The sequence below is a fragment of the Sitophilus oryzae genome, unplaced genomic scaffold (genome assembly GCF_002938485.1).
Source record: "Sitophilus oryzae breed Bouriz unplaced genomic scaffold, Soryzae_2.0 scaffold_1974_pilon_pilon, whole genome shotgun sequence".
Classification (NCBI taxonomy): Eukaryota; Metazoa; Arthropoda; class Insecta; order Coleoptera; family Curculionidae; genus Sitophilus; species Sitophilus oryzae.
In genome coordinates this window covers 86,742-103,504 of record NW_022146695.1, presented here as the reverse complement: position 1 = coordinate 103,504, position 16,763 = coordinate 86,742, and positions in this window count along the sequence as shown.

Below are 16,763 nucleotides of genomic sequence, written 5' to 3'. Positions count from 1 at the left end.
TCTTCTAAGTGTTTTGCTCTACATCTAAAGTTAGGGTGAAAATTTGGATCTTCAAGAGCTTGATCAGCGGATTTTTTAAGTTCTTTAATTCTAGTAAGTTCTACAGAGCGTTGAGCTATAAGTGTTTTTAATTTGCGAGCGTCTGCAGACATAGCGAAAATGAGTATAATAATTAATTAGAGCGTAAGAGAGAAATGGAATGCTATAATGTGAGAAAATAAAATATTGAATATAATAATAATTAACTGAGAGAGAGAGAATGATATATTCTAAAATAGAATATTATATGAGAAAATAATTATTATATTTTCACCCCATAAGGTGAGAAAATAAAATATTATAGAATATAATAATTAACTGAGAGAGAGAGAGAGAATGATATATTCTACAATAGAATATTATATGAGAAAATAATTATTATATTTTCACCTTATAAGGTGAGAAAACAAAATATTATAGAATATAATAATTAACTGAGAGAGAGAGAGAGAGAGAGAGTAATTAATTAAGAGAATAAGAGAGAAATAGAATAATTAACTGGGAGAGTGTATGTGCGTGTGTGTGTGAGAGAGAGAGAGTAAGAATGATATATTCTACAATAAAATATGATATGAGAAAATAATTATTATTTTTACTAAGGTATAATAATAATTATTATTTATTAATTAAAAATTAAATTATTAAGAGAGAGAACAGAGTAGAGTTGAGACTAAATGCGTATCGATAAATTTGAGCGTGAAAAAGAAATATCCGGACCAGTATCGCGAAACAGCGCTAGATATCGCTTTTAACACCGGTACGGCAATTTAAAAATCGATCGGTCGGTGGCAAATTCCTGGCCAGTGGAACCAGTGACAAAAAATGTACTACCTTTTTTTACTGCGTTAAAGAGAAGATAAATATAGATTTTGTTCGAGAATTTATTTTATTGAATATATTTAAAATAATATATTACAAAAATATTAATGATATTTAGATAATTTTGAGAAATTAATTATGATAATCAATTTAATTGAGTATAAGTAAAATATGTATGTAGTTCAGAAAGGGATCTGCGGCGGAAGGACCAATGTTACGGGCGAGAATTAAGGGGCTCAGTTCATTAGGGTGAGTTAATGTATCAGGACTGTGGCACTCACCTTTATTCCCCGTTCTGGACTCATTACTTATGACCGATTTTTGCTTGAACAAAACACTTGAGGATAGCGCGCGCTTGGAGGTGTACACTGTGTACTCGGCCGATCTTGTCTCTCTCTCGTCACGCTGCGTATTCGACTACGGCTACGTACCCACTAAGGTTTTTCGGGTAAAGGAGGGGAGGAAGGGATAGTATCCAACAATTTTTTTCCCATTAAAATAAACATAGCTTACTAAATCACTAGCTAGCCATTTTTAAATACAGGGTGTTAATTAAGTATCTGGCCAAACTTCAGGAGGTGCTTCTTTGAGTGTTTTAAGGTAAAAAGTTCATATAAACATGTGTCCGGAAATGTTTAATTTTAAAGATACAGGGATCAAGATGTTTTCTAATAGACCTTTTTTATCCCATAGATCCGTTGGCCGATTTTGTTGAAAGTTCGCCATGTTGTGAACTTTGATAAGTTAGCACTAATTAAATGATAATTATTGTTTACAACAATATTCAAAGGATAAATCTTATCCCAATAAATATTTGGCAACGCCTTGGATTCATGTGTTTTTACGCCTGTTGGCGGTGGAAACCATGCAAGCTTTTTCTTTGGCCAAGTTGTTAATTAAAAAAATAATAATCATAAAAAATATAGGTCCTAATAGCCTAAATTTTAGCAAAATGTATCAGCAGATCCGATGAGATCCGAGTTATTATGTTTTGGAACTTAATGATTTAATTAATTATTCCCTTTAATGCATTTACCTATCCTAGGCGCCAAGAAAAAATATTGCATTAGTCTAAATTTATTATTTATGTGATTCCACTCTTTCACGTAATTTTCCACTAAAACCACTTTCCACAAATTCCACTATTTCACATAATTTGCCCCTTGCTTCTCATACGGAAAGAGTTAGATTAAAATAGCCAAACTGTACCTAACAACCCATATGCCTTGACGCATATTCTTTTTTATAATAATATAGGCTTTCTTTATCCGCCGACTCAGACATACATCCATATTCATAAAATAGTTGGCCCACACACACACTGATAAATTAATAAGACCTCATTTCGGCCCTCAAACGTCCTTCGATGATCAACGCTGGCTAAACTATCGACTTACGTGTTGACAAGTTGATTAGGCAGGTTATTGAACTCGTGTGGCACCGAGCATGTCGTTTTTCAAAAGATGGGTCCCATATAAACGCGTCAAGTAAAGTCAATACTAAAACAACTTTAAAACAAAATATTATTTGTTGTGCAGTGATTTGCATACTATTCCTCAAAATATGCATTCATTGACTGCTCCACTTTAAAAATGGTACACTTAGCATAAAATAACGTGCACTGTGTTAAAAAACCCTATGTTCTGAGTTAAAATAAAAAGCACGGTACGCATAATTTTTTAGATGGCATATTAAAAACGTGTTTAAATAATCTGAAATCCTATACCTACTTCGAAGATTTATAAGTATTTCAGGTTGTTTAGTATTACAAATATTTTTGATACCGTTTTTCAATCAATATTTTGGTTTATTCCCAAAATTCAAAAAAAGAAATTTATTAACAGGTATACAAGGGTGAGTTTTCTACGATGTTCTCTATGGGTATCGGAAGCTACTGGAGATAGAGAGTCAGTTAAATGGGGAAAGGATTGCAGTTTTGTGGGGTCATAAATATGCGCTTTTCAGATTTCCGAAAAAGTTCATGGCTTACTAGATATTTCGAAAAAAACAAATTTTGGCTATTTTAAAAATTGTCCCTAATTCCATTATAATCTATTTTAGACAAAAAGTTTTCAGATAAAAGTTGTAGATAATCACATCCCGAATGAGATTGTGTTCTCCGATTTTTTCTAAAGCCTGTCATTTTTGACATATGACACAAACATATATTTTTTAAATGGAAACCATAGTTACCATGAGCGCTATTTTTTAAGATTTTTAGCGATATGAACTATAATATGTTTTTTTCGAAAAATTACTGAGTTATAGTTATAGTTAGTTATAGAGAATAATTATGATATAAATGATTTTAACATTTCATTATGGGGGGAGTGTTTGACATTTCTGAGAGCAAAGACGATTGAGCTTTCCATTGCTAACTAAGTGAAATTGTTTAAAAATGATAAGAATTCGCTATAACTATTTTTCAAAAAAAAAAACATATTATAGCTTATATCGCTTAAAAGATGGCGTTTTTTATGAAGACATGGCCAACTCTAAATTGTTTTCAGCATTGCGACGTTGCCGCTTATATAAAAAATTCCTAACAACTTTATTTTTTAAATGAAACCCTGTATATTATTGCATTTTTGGATTATATGTAAAATTCTAGCATAACGCTGAATTTCATCTTTAAGCTGGAAAACAGTTGAAGTTAGGTATAAGGAACATTATACATGAAATATGTCTCAATTTACATACAATCCAAAAATGCAATATCTCAAGTGTTCATTTCAAAAAAATAACAGAGATTTGATCGTGACTGACAGGGTGAAAGAAAAAACTAAGGGTAAAGCAATCACCACACAGGCTAATAAACTTCACTAAAAATTTGTAAGTTTGACTGAGTCAGTGCTTAAAAACAACATCCTCTGCACAAAAAGGCCTTAAAACTAGCATCATATGACATTGGAATACAAAGAAATTTCCTTTATAAAATATTAATATACATATCCAACGACATTTACTTACTTTTTTACTCAGTCACTATTTAATCAAACAGTGACTCAGTCAAAGCTAACAATGTAGAAATTGTCTTCAATAAATTTTATTTTTTTTTGTTTTAAAAAAGTAATGTCGTTGGATATGTATTTGTATTATATAAAGGAAACTCTTGTAACCAATATCGCTATAGTTACAGGCTGCTGCAGAAAGAATGTTGTTGCCAATGTTTTAGTCAAACACAAGAAACTGAAAAAAGCTATTTTAATAACGCAATGATGACTATTCAGCTCAAACTTCCATCACACTAAGGTACGAGGTTTTTTTTACATATAGTTTTCACTAGGACTTTTGATATAAGCGGCAACGTCCGCAATGCTAGAAAGTATTTTAGATCGATAGAACACGTGGAAAATCTATGACGACAAAATTTCAGAAGAATACACCATCCCGTTTTCCATAACGTCTAACCTAGCACCGACCGTCAGCGCTTATGCTTAATAAATAAATCAGTTTATTATAGTAAGCACACCACCGAAATATGGACTTGCATAACACCACAGTTTATTTGGGTTAAATATCACCGTATAGCAAAGTTTACCTTTGGCTTATAGTTTGGGCAAATGGGTTAAATCAGCTGAGCCCCATTTGAAATTAATACTTAAGCAGCGACCTTTGTGTTCAATTAAAACAATGATGTTTTCTAATTTGATGCATTGAGTTTAACATAACATCTCCGATAAGCATTTACTTTTTAATTTTTAGTAATCAAAATTTAATTATATTCCTGCTTGTAGTAGGTAAAATAAATCGGGCTACATAGCAATACGCCCGTACTATGCAACTATGCAATTCGGTATATAAGCTAAATTGTTTCTTATCACAAATCACTTAATCTAAACAAGAAACGGACTCGGTGTGTGTATTGAGTTTTGCAGATTTTATTATAAACAATAATTTTTTCTATGTAATGTGTGATAATATACTGTTTATATCAAGAAGTCTGAACTCATCGAATATCTGACGAATTGCTCATATAATTTTTTAAAAGGTAGTTAGATTAAGTTCGAAATTACGGCGGATCCATTAAGAGATTGACGTTGCCAGGTCTACAGTTTTTGAGAATCACAGTAACGCTTTGTTTTTGGCGTATGAAACGCTCACGGGTTTTATTCGATATTTAGTTCTGAGGAAAACTCTACTTTTTATTAAACATGCTTTTAATTTAAACTTCATAATTTTCAGAAAGTATTCGCAAACATTAACATTTAAAGCAATAAATGGTGCATCTAACAGACCGACCGACCCAGTTGACAGATTTGGGCCACGATTTGAGGGCAGTATGCTTTTTAAGGGGATAATAATACATACATACATTCTTGTGTTAATAATGCATGAATCAAGAGTTTATCATTTGTTCTTCATATTAACAAACGATCCTTCATTTTTCGAAAATTATGTATTTAATACGATTATAATCAGGCTTAAGGAATTTGATTTTTTAATGAAATTCAAAATCAAAATTCCTCAAAAACTAATACCAGCAACCTGAGTTTAAAAACGCGAAATATTTTTATTCAAACACAAGTTCACACATAATGGTATGCCTAACCTGGTTTTTGTCAGGATTTTTAGTTTGAATTTCATTACAAAATACAACCAGATAAAATCTATCAAGATTTTTCCATTTTTTCGAACAACAATGACGAATCAGTTTTAATATGAGAAGAACAATCACATGACCAACACTTTGATTCATGTCTGCTGGAGAGCTGTACGGCATGTCAGGGGCCCGGATACAGGAATTTTTAGGGAGTTTCCAAAATAAAGGGTAATACGGCAAAAAGCCTAATATTTAGCAATTTATAGTTTAAGAAGAGGTTAGTTTTTATTTTTTAGATAGTTTTTTATTTTTTTAGAAGGGGCCTTGGCCATGGGCTACTCTGTATCACCACTTTGTGCAATATAATACTATCCTCTAAAAAGGCATATCCGACACTGCACCTATAAATGATACAGAAATCTGACACAAATTCCTCGGTCTATAGAGAGGTGGCAAAGAGCCACTGTGGCACTGAGAAACATTAAATATATCCACGAAAAAAATACTTATTATTATTTTATAAAATCTTATTATCAATTTACAACAAGTAGGCTTTGGAGCATCCACAAAAGAAACAAAAACAAAACGTTGCAAAGTTTCAATTTTGAGAGTGCAAAACGTTGCAAAACCTTGCAAAACGTTGTATTAGAGGTTGTTTTTGTTAAATTATATTTTTCAAAAAAACTTTTAAATTTATGAACGATTTTTAAAAAGAAATGTAGTAATATCTTATTTTTTTTATACATGTCATTAAGCAAATTGGTCTTTATACTTTTATGTCGCGCAAAAAAAATATGTCCCAAACTGCCATCACCTGTGTGGTATTGTTCTGAAGTGGACCCTGATCCCACAGTCCGGCAATAGTGCGTCCAGGGAATCTATAGCTCTAGAATATATAAAAACTTGAGGGGGCGTTAAATGCATACCTAAAGTATGTGCAGGGGATGTATTTCAAAGGAAAATTTTTAACTTCTATAGGGTGAAGCTCAAAAAAGTATGGAGTGGACCGGGATGATTTTTTTTTTAAAAGGAACACTCTGTGTGTGCATTTTTTTGGCTTCCTTTCTGATTACTTTACATAATCCCACAAGATAAGATGTAAATATATTTGGATAGTTTAGAGATATTAATAAAAAAAATAAAAAAATATATATTTTCAATAAGTTACAACGTAAGAAGTTGATAAAAATATTGTATTTCCAAAATAATTACAAAAATAAAATTAGGTAGCTGTTATCATATTTTTAAGCAATTGCCTCAAAAGTCTTAAAAAATGATAAGAAAGAAAAAAAAACTAGTTTTATAAAAAGTTGATTACTTTTTTCTTACTTTTTAGGGACACCCTGTATAATAAAATTTTTCTCATTTTTTTGATGCTTCTAGGCTCGCCGTTTTTGGACACTAGTTAAGGTGTGCCTTTAGCTTTGGAATCTGCAGAAAATATATTTTTACATAAGTGCGTTAATATTGTAACACCCTGTATAAACCATTTCCTATGGGCTAATAATTGTTAATTTTTTCATATTTTTGAATTGATTTTGTGATTTTAACACTAATTCATAATAAATAATACTAAATAATATCTATGAGCAAAATAATTTTTCCATAAAAATAGGGTCGCTGGCCCTCTGTGCGCCGCTGGCTTCCTGTAGACTTGGTAACGTCGTACTTTGTCGCGGATATTACCCTCACACAATCCGTCGTCATTTCCGAACTTGAATCAATTTTTTAAAGTGCGGATGGGTAATTCGTCAGATATTCAATGCGTTCCAACTTTGTTATACACTCTGTATAATTGGTTAGTTGTGTTTGGATTTGTTGCTCATTCACATTTTCATCTTTAACGAAAATAAATAATGTACAGGTAAATTTAATAAGTTTGACTAAGCGAATTTATGTGTTTTTATGGAAGCGATATATTCCTCACTTCAGCACATGTTAGAAGTATATACATTTTTACACCCTGTGTTTTTAGAACGTACAGAAACTTAATGTCATACTAATTTGTATCACTAAATCAAACGAAATAATAATAATTAGTGTAATTGTTCCAGAAATATATAGAAATTGCCATCAGTTTCCGTCACGAAGAGAGCAATAACATTAGGTCCCATAGACAAAAATCAAAATTATTATTTTTGACATAGACTAAAGAGACATTACGTTGCCTCTAAATGTTTTTAAATAAATAGGCAACAAATTACAGGGTAAAGAAAAATATAAATTTTCTGAAAAAAGAAGATTTTAAAATTTCAAAAAATCTTTTTTGCTGAGATGGTAGTTTTCCTAAACCTGTATGTTCAAGCCCCTATCACTGCAATAGAAGAAGCTTAAGATGGGACTGAAAATTTGGCACGTAAAATCAGAAAACATGACCCGCGATAAAAAAACGCACTGCACTATACTCTAATAAAGTATACATATACGGTAGGAAAAAAGCTGCATTACTTCACTAGTAGGTGCCTTTTTTTTCACTGCATTAAGAATTAACCCTTGTTTTTGCAATTCTTTATCACTAATTGAAACACACTTTCATTTTTCCAATACACAGGTTTTTCGGTTTTATTTTAACATACGCAACACTTCTTACTTTTATTTTTTGGTTGTTTTATTTAACACGTACCTATCGTCGACGAACAAAAATAAAATGAAATATTCATGAAATACTTAACACACACCCTATTGGCTTCACGCTTATACAATCGAATAAAAAATCACATAATATTTCTCTCACCCACCACACACTTGACTTAAAACTCAAAAGTACCCACCAATATCTTAAACCCTAACAGATTTTAATTAATTTTCAACACTTTTTAAAACTTCAGATCGTATTTTAACATTATGGATCATTTTATTTACGACCTCTACCTCATTTCACGGCCTTCAGATGTCCTTGCCCTATTACATTTTCCTAACGCCGGCTAAACTATCGACGTGTTGACAGGCAGGTTATCGAACCCATGTTGGCTCGAGCATGTCGTTTTTTCGAAGATGGGTCCCATATAAACGCGGCCAGAAGTATTTTCAATACTAAAAATAGGCGCTAAGTGGCTTTTTGTTGTGTTTAAAATGTATGTATTCATAATTTTATTTTTGATTCGATTATGTTGCACTTCTAAAGCCGCGTCCAAGCTACTCGAACAAAATGTTCGCGAACATATATAATTAAACAGCGACTGAGTGAAAATTGTGAGATAGGTAGATTTATAAATAATAAAGCCAACAAGTATAGCTAGCCTAGGCCTATTAAGGAGCGCCGAACTGCTAGCTTGTACGCCAGAGCGTGCGTCTGCCTATGCTAGCGCGCTCTAGCATTCTTCTTCCGACGGGTGTCGGTAAATCAAAAGGAGCGAACGGAGTACCGAACACTTACAAGGGTCTCATTTAATTTCGGGCGTCCATCTGTGATTTTTATTTTTTACCGAGTATTCGACAATGGGAGACGCAGTCATTGAGTGGGATCGTGAAAAACATTTACAACTAATTTGTTTACACAAAGAAAAGATTTTATAATTTTAATTTTATTGTGGGTTGAGTGTGAATAGATATGTAGCTAGACTTCGTCCATATAATTTCATTTTTGTTAATAAAGACCTTTATGATTATTTTTATTAAAAACAGGAATTATTATGGGATTCTGAAATTAAAAATTACTACTTAATAGAAAGTTTGACACCGGAAATGAAATTTTACCATTACATCTTTAGAAAAAAATATACTGGATGTTTCTGAAAAGTGGTTCACTTCTATAACTTTTTTAATTTTTTAGATAAAAAACGAGATTTGGTATGTTAGTATAGGACATAAATCAGGATTGATCGACGTTTTCATTTATTTTCGGTCACTACCTATTTCACCGGAAATGATAACAACTATTGATTTAAATGGTACCCTCGGTATTTTTTTACCGTATAGGATATAAAATGACATTCTAAATAGAATCATATTCTAAATAATATCATTAAAAATACGATTTGGGCATTTTTTAAGCGGCCATGAAAGGATACGAAAAAAAATTACACGATCAAATATGTGTTTCCAAAGTTCTTTGATTACAAATTAATAGTTTTAACTCAGTCTTGGTACTCTAGATTGAAATTTAAAATGCTATTTTTATTTAATTGGAATTGTCTAAAATTGACGTATGGTATGTCATTCTATTCAGAATGTCATTTTCTATCAAATAAACTAAAAAAGTACTTAGGAGACAATCTAAAAATACAAAGTTGTAGTCATTTCCGGTGAAACAAGAAGCGACCGATGGTAATTGAACACGTCAATCAATCCCGATTTATGTCATATACTAACAAACCAAATTTTGTTATATTATCTGAAAAAATAAAAAAAGTAAAAAAGTGAGCCCCTTTTGAGAAACACCTGGTAGAATCGGCTGAAAATGAATACAGGTCTTAAAAATTCACTATAACAAATTATCTGCCAAAAGACCCCTGTAACCCTCCGCCTGCTAAATATTGATTCTTCAACGACAAAAGTTCTTAAACTGTTTACCGGTTAATTTATTTAATAAAATGCTTGCACTCGAAATCCGCGCTCTCGAAAAAACAGCGACTACCTAAACGCATCCTAGATCTATAGAGCAAACTGGTTGTCGTATTCTTCCCCGCACCTCAGTCCTCGGGACCGATGCTATGGGCTGTGCCGTCGTTTACGACCTGCTGCTACGACTGAATTACATATGTTTATTACGCGAACGTTTTGTTCGAGTAGCTTGGACGCGGCTTAATAATCTAATAAACTACAAAATGGAGTAAAAAAGTCCATATTTATTATTTTATATTTTACAAAGGATAATTTTGCTCTTAAATAACGTTACCCTTTTAAGTAACGTTAATAAGTAACGGAACGCTAAAATTATGTTGTGCCAAAAGTCTCCATTAATTTCTTCCGGACCACCAGATGGCTTTAAATGATGGATTTATTTGTTGTTTTTTCAATGTCCCATCTATCGTACATGACATTAGTCTATGAGAACGACTAAAGAATACCAGGAAAAATAACACCCGAGACCAAATTATTACCGTGGCTCCAAAGAGTGCCATGGACACATATTTTTCTTAACTTAGCTGCTTAAAGAGATATTTATATTTTTGATAAAAATTTTGACTACGCCTATGGTGTATGCGGTGGTATCACAATAATTAATTACGAAAAAAAAACGTATGTTTGTGTCATATGTCAAAAATGACAGGCTTTAGAAAAACAATGGAGGACACCATCTCATTAAGGATTATTTACAACTTTTATCTGAAAACTTTTTGTCTTAAATAGCTTATAAGGGAATTAGGGACAATTTTAAAAATAGCCGAAATTTGTTTTTTTTTCGAAATATCTAATAAGCTTTTCTTTTTTAAGAACTTTTTCAAAAATCCGAAAGGCGCATTTTTATGACCCCACAAAACTGCAATTCTTTCGCCATTTAAGCGACTCTCTATCTCTAGTAGTTTCCGAGATACCCATAGAGAACATCGTAGGAAACTCACCCTGTATAAAGTTCACTACAACAAACTATTAAAAATCGCTAAAATTGCGGCTATTGACGAGCTGGTGACTTATCCGTAGACTCCAAAATGATGGCGTCTAACTGCACAAAGTCTGCTTCAGTCCGTATATGGGCATTACGCGTCCTTGTATTCTTTAGTCATTGGGCTATGATAAATAAACGATAAAAAATACGGATATTGGTCAAACATCAAAAAAAAATCAAACGTATTAATATATGTTTCTACATTAATTTTAAAAAAGAATCGGATCAATTCTGACAACATAATTAAGTTAATTACACCTTATCCCTCCCATCAAAAATTTTCAAATATCAGACGATGCCAAAGGTCAACATGTTAATACGAAGGGTGCACAAAGGCAGTAATCTAACGAGCAAAAATAATTAATCTCGGCCTTTTTCGTTGGTAATAGTTAGTTTAGAAAACGGCAACGTGAGGTTGAATAAAGGCCGGATTTTAATAAAACATTCTCAGACCATCATTAATACCTATTAGCAGTCAGATTCGCGGAAAAAAACGTTCGCTTTTTGGCAAATCCGGCTAAAAGTATAATTAGTTTGTTTCAGTATTCCATTTTAACATAAAAGCAGATTAATGTTAGATTTTTGCTATTTTTATTAAGTAGTAATACATAATAAATATCGTGTATACAGGGTGTCCCAGGCTGAGCGTGCATTAGAAGTTTCTAGAGAACCACAATATCTAGATTGGAGATTTTTTGCATATCATTGTTTTACAACGAGATCTATCGATTAAAAATATTTTCAAAATGGCGGCACTTCCGGAAATACCGGAAGTTGACTACAACTTCCTTATTTTAAATAACCACCCCTACTTTTTATTACATACTTAAATTCTCTGTAAAATTCTGGGAATATTGATGTTAAACACTCTATATCTAACATTAACCGTTTTTGAGAAAAAAAATATTTAAAATTTTTGGTGATACCTAATTATATATAATATTAGTTATTAATATAATATTCTTAGTGATACCTAATAGTTGATATTATTAATTATATTATTAATATAATCAGTAGCGGATACAGAGGGGGGCCCATGGTGCCCGAGCCCCCCTCAAAATCTGTATGTTGGGTTAAATATTAGGCTTTTGGGATAAAAGTGGCGCCATAAAAGGCATATCTTGCATTATTTTTATTTGGGCCCCCCTAAAATAAATTTCTGTATCCGCCCCTGAATATAATGTATCAACCCTGAAAAAAAAACAACGCAAAGTTGGCTTGAAAATGATCAATAACATATTGCTTTTTGAACAAAGTGTCACAATATGACATGGTCAGATCTATTGTTTTACATCACTTGACGTTTAAAGTCATAGGCTACTGGTTAAAATCAAAAAAATATACGCTTTAAAACTAAATTTTAAATAACTTTAAAACGATTTCTTTTAGGTATAGGAACATGTATAGTCAAAAAGTAACGAATTGAAAAGCCTTTTCACTAATGAAATAAAAACAGTGGGTTTTCATTTGAAAAAAATGATTTATGATACTTTATTAATCGCCCAATTCCATGACAGCTGTAGCCATTATTAAATATGACATTCAAATAATTTAAGTTTTGAAATAGATGGACACATGTCTTCTCTTTATGGCACAGTGGCTGGGATAATCACTAAATTTGACGTTTAGATTATACATATATTTTTGACAGCCAGTTTTTTTCGTCCAAAAATTTTCAATATTTTTTTTCTCAAAAACTTTTCAACAAAGCTATTTTTTATTACATAAAAAATAGGGGCATCCATTTAAAATAAGAAAGTTGTCGCCAACTTCCAGTATTTCCGGAAGTGCGCCATATTAAAAATATTTTTAATCGATAGATCTCGTTGTGAAACAATGATGTGCAAAAAATCTCCGGTCTAGATAGAGTGGTTCTCTAGAAACTTCTAATGTACGCTCAGCCTGGGACACCCTGTATATCTGTGACGTGGTTATTTCTGGATAAAAAGCAAAATATACAATGTTCCATATAAAAATGCACACTACGGGGATCCAGTAAACTCAGAGATATAGAGATAAGTCAGTAATGTAAGTAATAGTGATTATATCGGCTGGTCCTAACACTATTCCAGAAACTTCAGCAGCATATTCAGCAGATAAAAATAAGTAAAAAAGTTCGTACAAATGTATGTCCTAAAATCCTTAGTTTCGGAGCTACAGGGTGTAGAAGCATCATTTTTATTTCATTTTTTTTTTCTAAATAATTTCTAACGTGAATATTTGGGTGAAAATTGGTCTCTGGGAGTTTTTTGGCATGAAAAATTTGATTTTGATATCAATTTGACTACTGAAGAATAATAACTGTTCGTCCGTACCTGTATAAAACTACTAAGTAAATAAAATACACATTTACGACGTTTTTTGGGTAAAAAAGGTCTCTTGGTAAAAATCGCTACGAGTAATGGTTCTCGAGATATTTGGAATCAAAATTATCAGTACCTGTCAGCATTGAAATGAATTATTATTCAACATGTGTTGACTAAATATGGTACGAGAGCTAGCAACGTCGAAAAAACAAGTATTTTAAGACGTCTGGCACTTTCATAATCTTTTACTATGCTCTCTAGAACAGCATGCGGCTCGTCTGGCTGCCGGTAAACTTTGCGTTCCCTACTGCGCATTGAAAGAAGATCCTATATTTTATTAGTCCTTTAAATTCTAGTATTGAATATAAACCGACCGAGTCTCCATAGCTCAGCGTGTAGAAGTTTCGCCTATCAAGCGAGGAGTCAGAGTTCGAATCCGGGTCAGGGCAAAAACTTTTTTATTTTATTTTCTGATAGTAAAGTATTAAATATTTGCTTGCTTCATCCACGTTACCGTAGATGGAGCTAAGAAGGCTTAGGTAGGGTATATATATATATATATATATATATATATATATATATATATATATATATATATATATATATATATATATATATATATATATATAATAAATGAACAAAAATACGAGTAGCGGAAAAAGGGGCCAAAAAACCCTACATATATGCTTATTCTCTGCATTAAGTTCATCAGACCGAAGGGAACAGCCATTCGACGACCGGTTTCGGAGATTTTTCTCCATCGTCAGGCCGACTTTGCTGTAACCAGGGGGGTGACAGTGAAATAGGAAAATTGGAAACAGTCATTAGTGTCATACCTGTCATTCTCCTCACGACAAGTATGGCCGCCTAGACAAGGACAGCATTGTTTTTGTCTAACTATTGTCTAACTTCACAGTTTAGAATTGACAGATTTCAGTTTCAGAGACAACTTCAGATTTGTTCTAGAACAAATTCTAAAATTGTGTCGAAAATATTCGACGCCATTTTAATTCATTCCGTTTAGTTTCGTTTTGGAAGTTCAATTTAATATTTCGGCTGAAATTTATAATTATAAAGGTAATAAAGTATATAAAATATATATTACATGAAGAATCCTGGAGAAAATGACGTTTCTGCCGTAGTAGGTATGTCCCATGTATATGAAAAATAGGTAGTAAATAAACACTGTTTTTACATTTTTTAGATGCAAGAAAATGGTGTTATAATCTCTTTGATCGGCGATTTTTTTGAAAATGGAAACAATTTACAGCAAGGTAAGATCATTTTTAACTATAGCCAACATCATTTATCTCCAATATGTGCGATTTATTGTCAATAATGCAATAAATCGGACTGATAATCTGATTATGTTATCCGACTAAAAGTCTCTTTTTGCTTCTTTTTGATTTATAAGCCAGGTCTCTTTGGGAATAATGGACGCTTTTTTAAACAGTATATTTATATTTTATACCTATTGATATTTTTAGATTGTTAATTTTAGTATAAAAAAATTTGTTTTTCTGTTTTCAGGTTTTTGTATAAGGCTCCCGTTTTCATGTCCCTGTGTCCGTTTTCTGTCCTTGAAGTCTGCGAATACGTGTGTTTATTTACAAATTACTGTAAGTCATGCTTATACCTTAACTAATTTACGTTAAAAGTACATATAATTAACTAATTGGTATTGAAACAATACAATCCTCTATATTTTTATGTTTATTTAGTCACGTTGTTCCATACTTCAAATAAATATATGTGAATAAATTATTTTTTGGTTTTATTTATGAAAAGAAAAAATACAAAATACATTTGAACTGAAAGAGGGCCCGCCATTGAATAACCGGAAACGGAAATGAAAATTAAGCCATCATGTCCTTATCATGTCAACCTGTCAATTGGAAAATTAGTTCTCCAGACGACAACGAAGGCTTTCGGTGGCGTATCGTGTTTCCACGATTTAACACAGAGTTGACACTTCTTTCTAGTTAATTATTTTATGGCTGTAACCCTCGATCTGACCAACGAAAAGCAGAGAATAGCATTTGAGTACAATAAGTACTACTATGGCAAGAGTGCTAGACGCTCTACGCCATCTAGATCTGTGATTGTCACGGCTACCGTTAGATGGCGTAGAGCGTCTAGCACTCTTGCCATAGTAGTACTTATTGTACTCAAATGCTATTCTCTGCTTTTCGTTAGTCAGCTCGAGGGTTACAGCAAAGTCGGCCTGACGATGAAGAAAAATCTCCGAAACCGGTCGTCCAATGGCTGTTACCTTCGGTCTGATGAACTTAATGCAGAGAATAAGCATATATGTAGGGTTTTTTGGCTCCTTTTTCCGCTACTCGTATTTTTGTTCATTTATTATATATATATATACCCTACCTAAGACTTCTTAGCTCCATCTACGGTAACGTGGATGAAGCAAGCATGTTTGTCCAGTAGGCCGCTGGTTTTGAATTTTGGCGGTACGATCTGTGATTGTCACGGCTACCGCTAGATGGCGTAGAGCGTCTAGCGCTCTTGCCATAGTAGTACTTATTGTACTCAAATGCTATTCTCTGCTTTGCGTTGGTGAGATCGAGGGTTACAGCAAAGTCGGCCTGACGATGGAGAAAAATCTCCGAGACCAGTCGTCGAATGGCTGTTCCCTTCGGTCTGATGAACTTAAAGCAGAGAATAAGCATATATGTAGGGTCTTTTGGCCCCTTTTTCCGCTACTCGTATTTTTGTTCATTTATTATATTAAATATTTGTTTTTTTTTGAACCACCAGAATTATTTAATACTTTACTATCAGAATATAAACGAAAATAAAATAAAAAAGTCTTTTCCCTGACCCGGATTCAAACTCTGAATCATCGGTTCGTGGCCGGAAACTCTACGCACTGTGCTATGGAGATATGTTCGATTTATATTCAATACTAGAATGTATAGGACTAAATTAATAAAAAATATAGGATCTTCTTCGAATGCGCAGTATTGAACGCAACGGGTATCGGCAGGCAGACGGGTCGCATGCTGTTCCAGAGAGCATAGTAAAAGATATATATCAAAGAGCCAGGCGTCTTAAAATACTTTCTGGAAAACGTTGTTAGCTCTTAGACTAATAGTTATTAGACTGAAATCATAAATTTGAAATGTTTTTGTGCCAAAAGTTTAACAAAAACTGTTTTATCATCATTTTTTCGAAGAAAAATTTATGATTAATTTACAAAAATAAAAAGTCCCCAAATTTATCATTTCAGTCAAATAACTATCTACTCAACATGTTTATTTTTTGGCAGTAATGACATATGCCTGTTGCCTTATGTTATTGCATAATGTACTTATAAGTATTAATTGTTCTCTATGTGTGCTCTATGTGTTACACTAATAGTTTTGTTAATGCTTTATATTTTTTATATTTTTTTTGTATTTTTCATTGTTTTTTTTTTATTATATTTATACATTTGATATATTAATTTAAGATAAGGTAGTAGATATTGATATTATTTGTTCGGTTATACTGT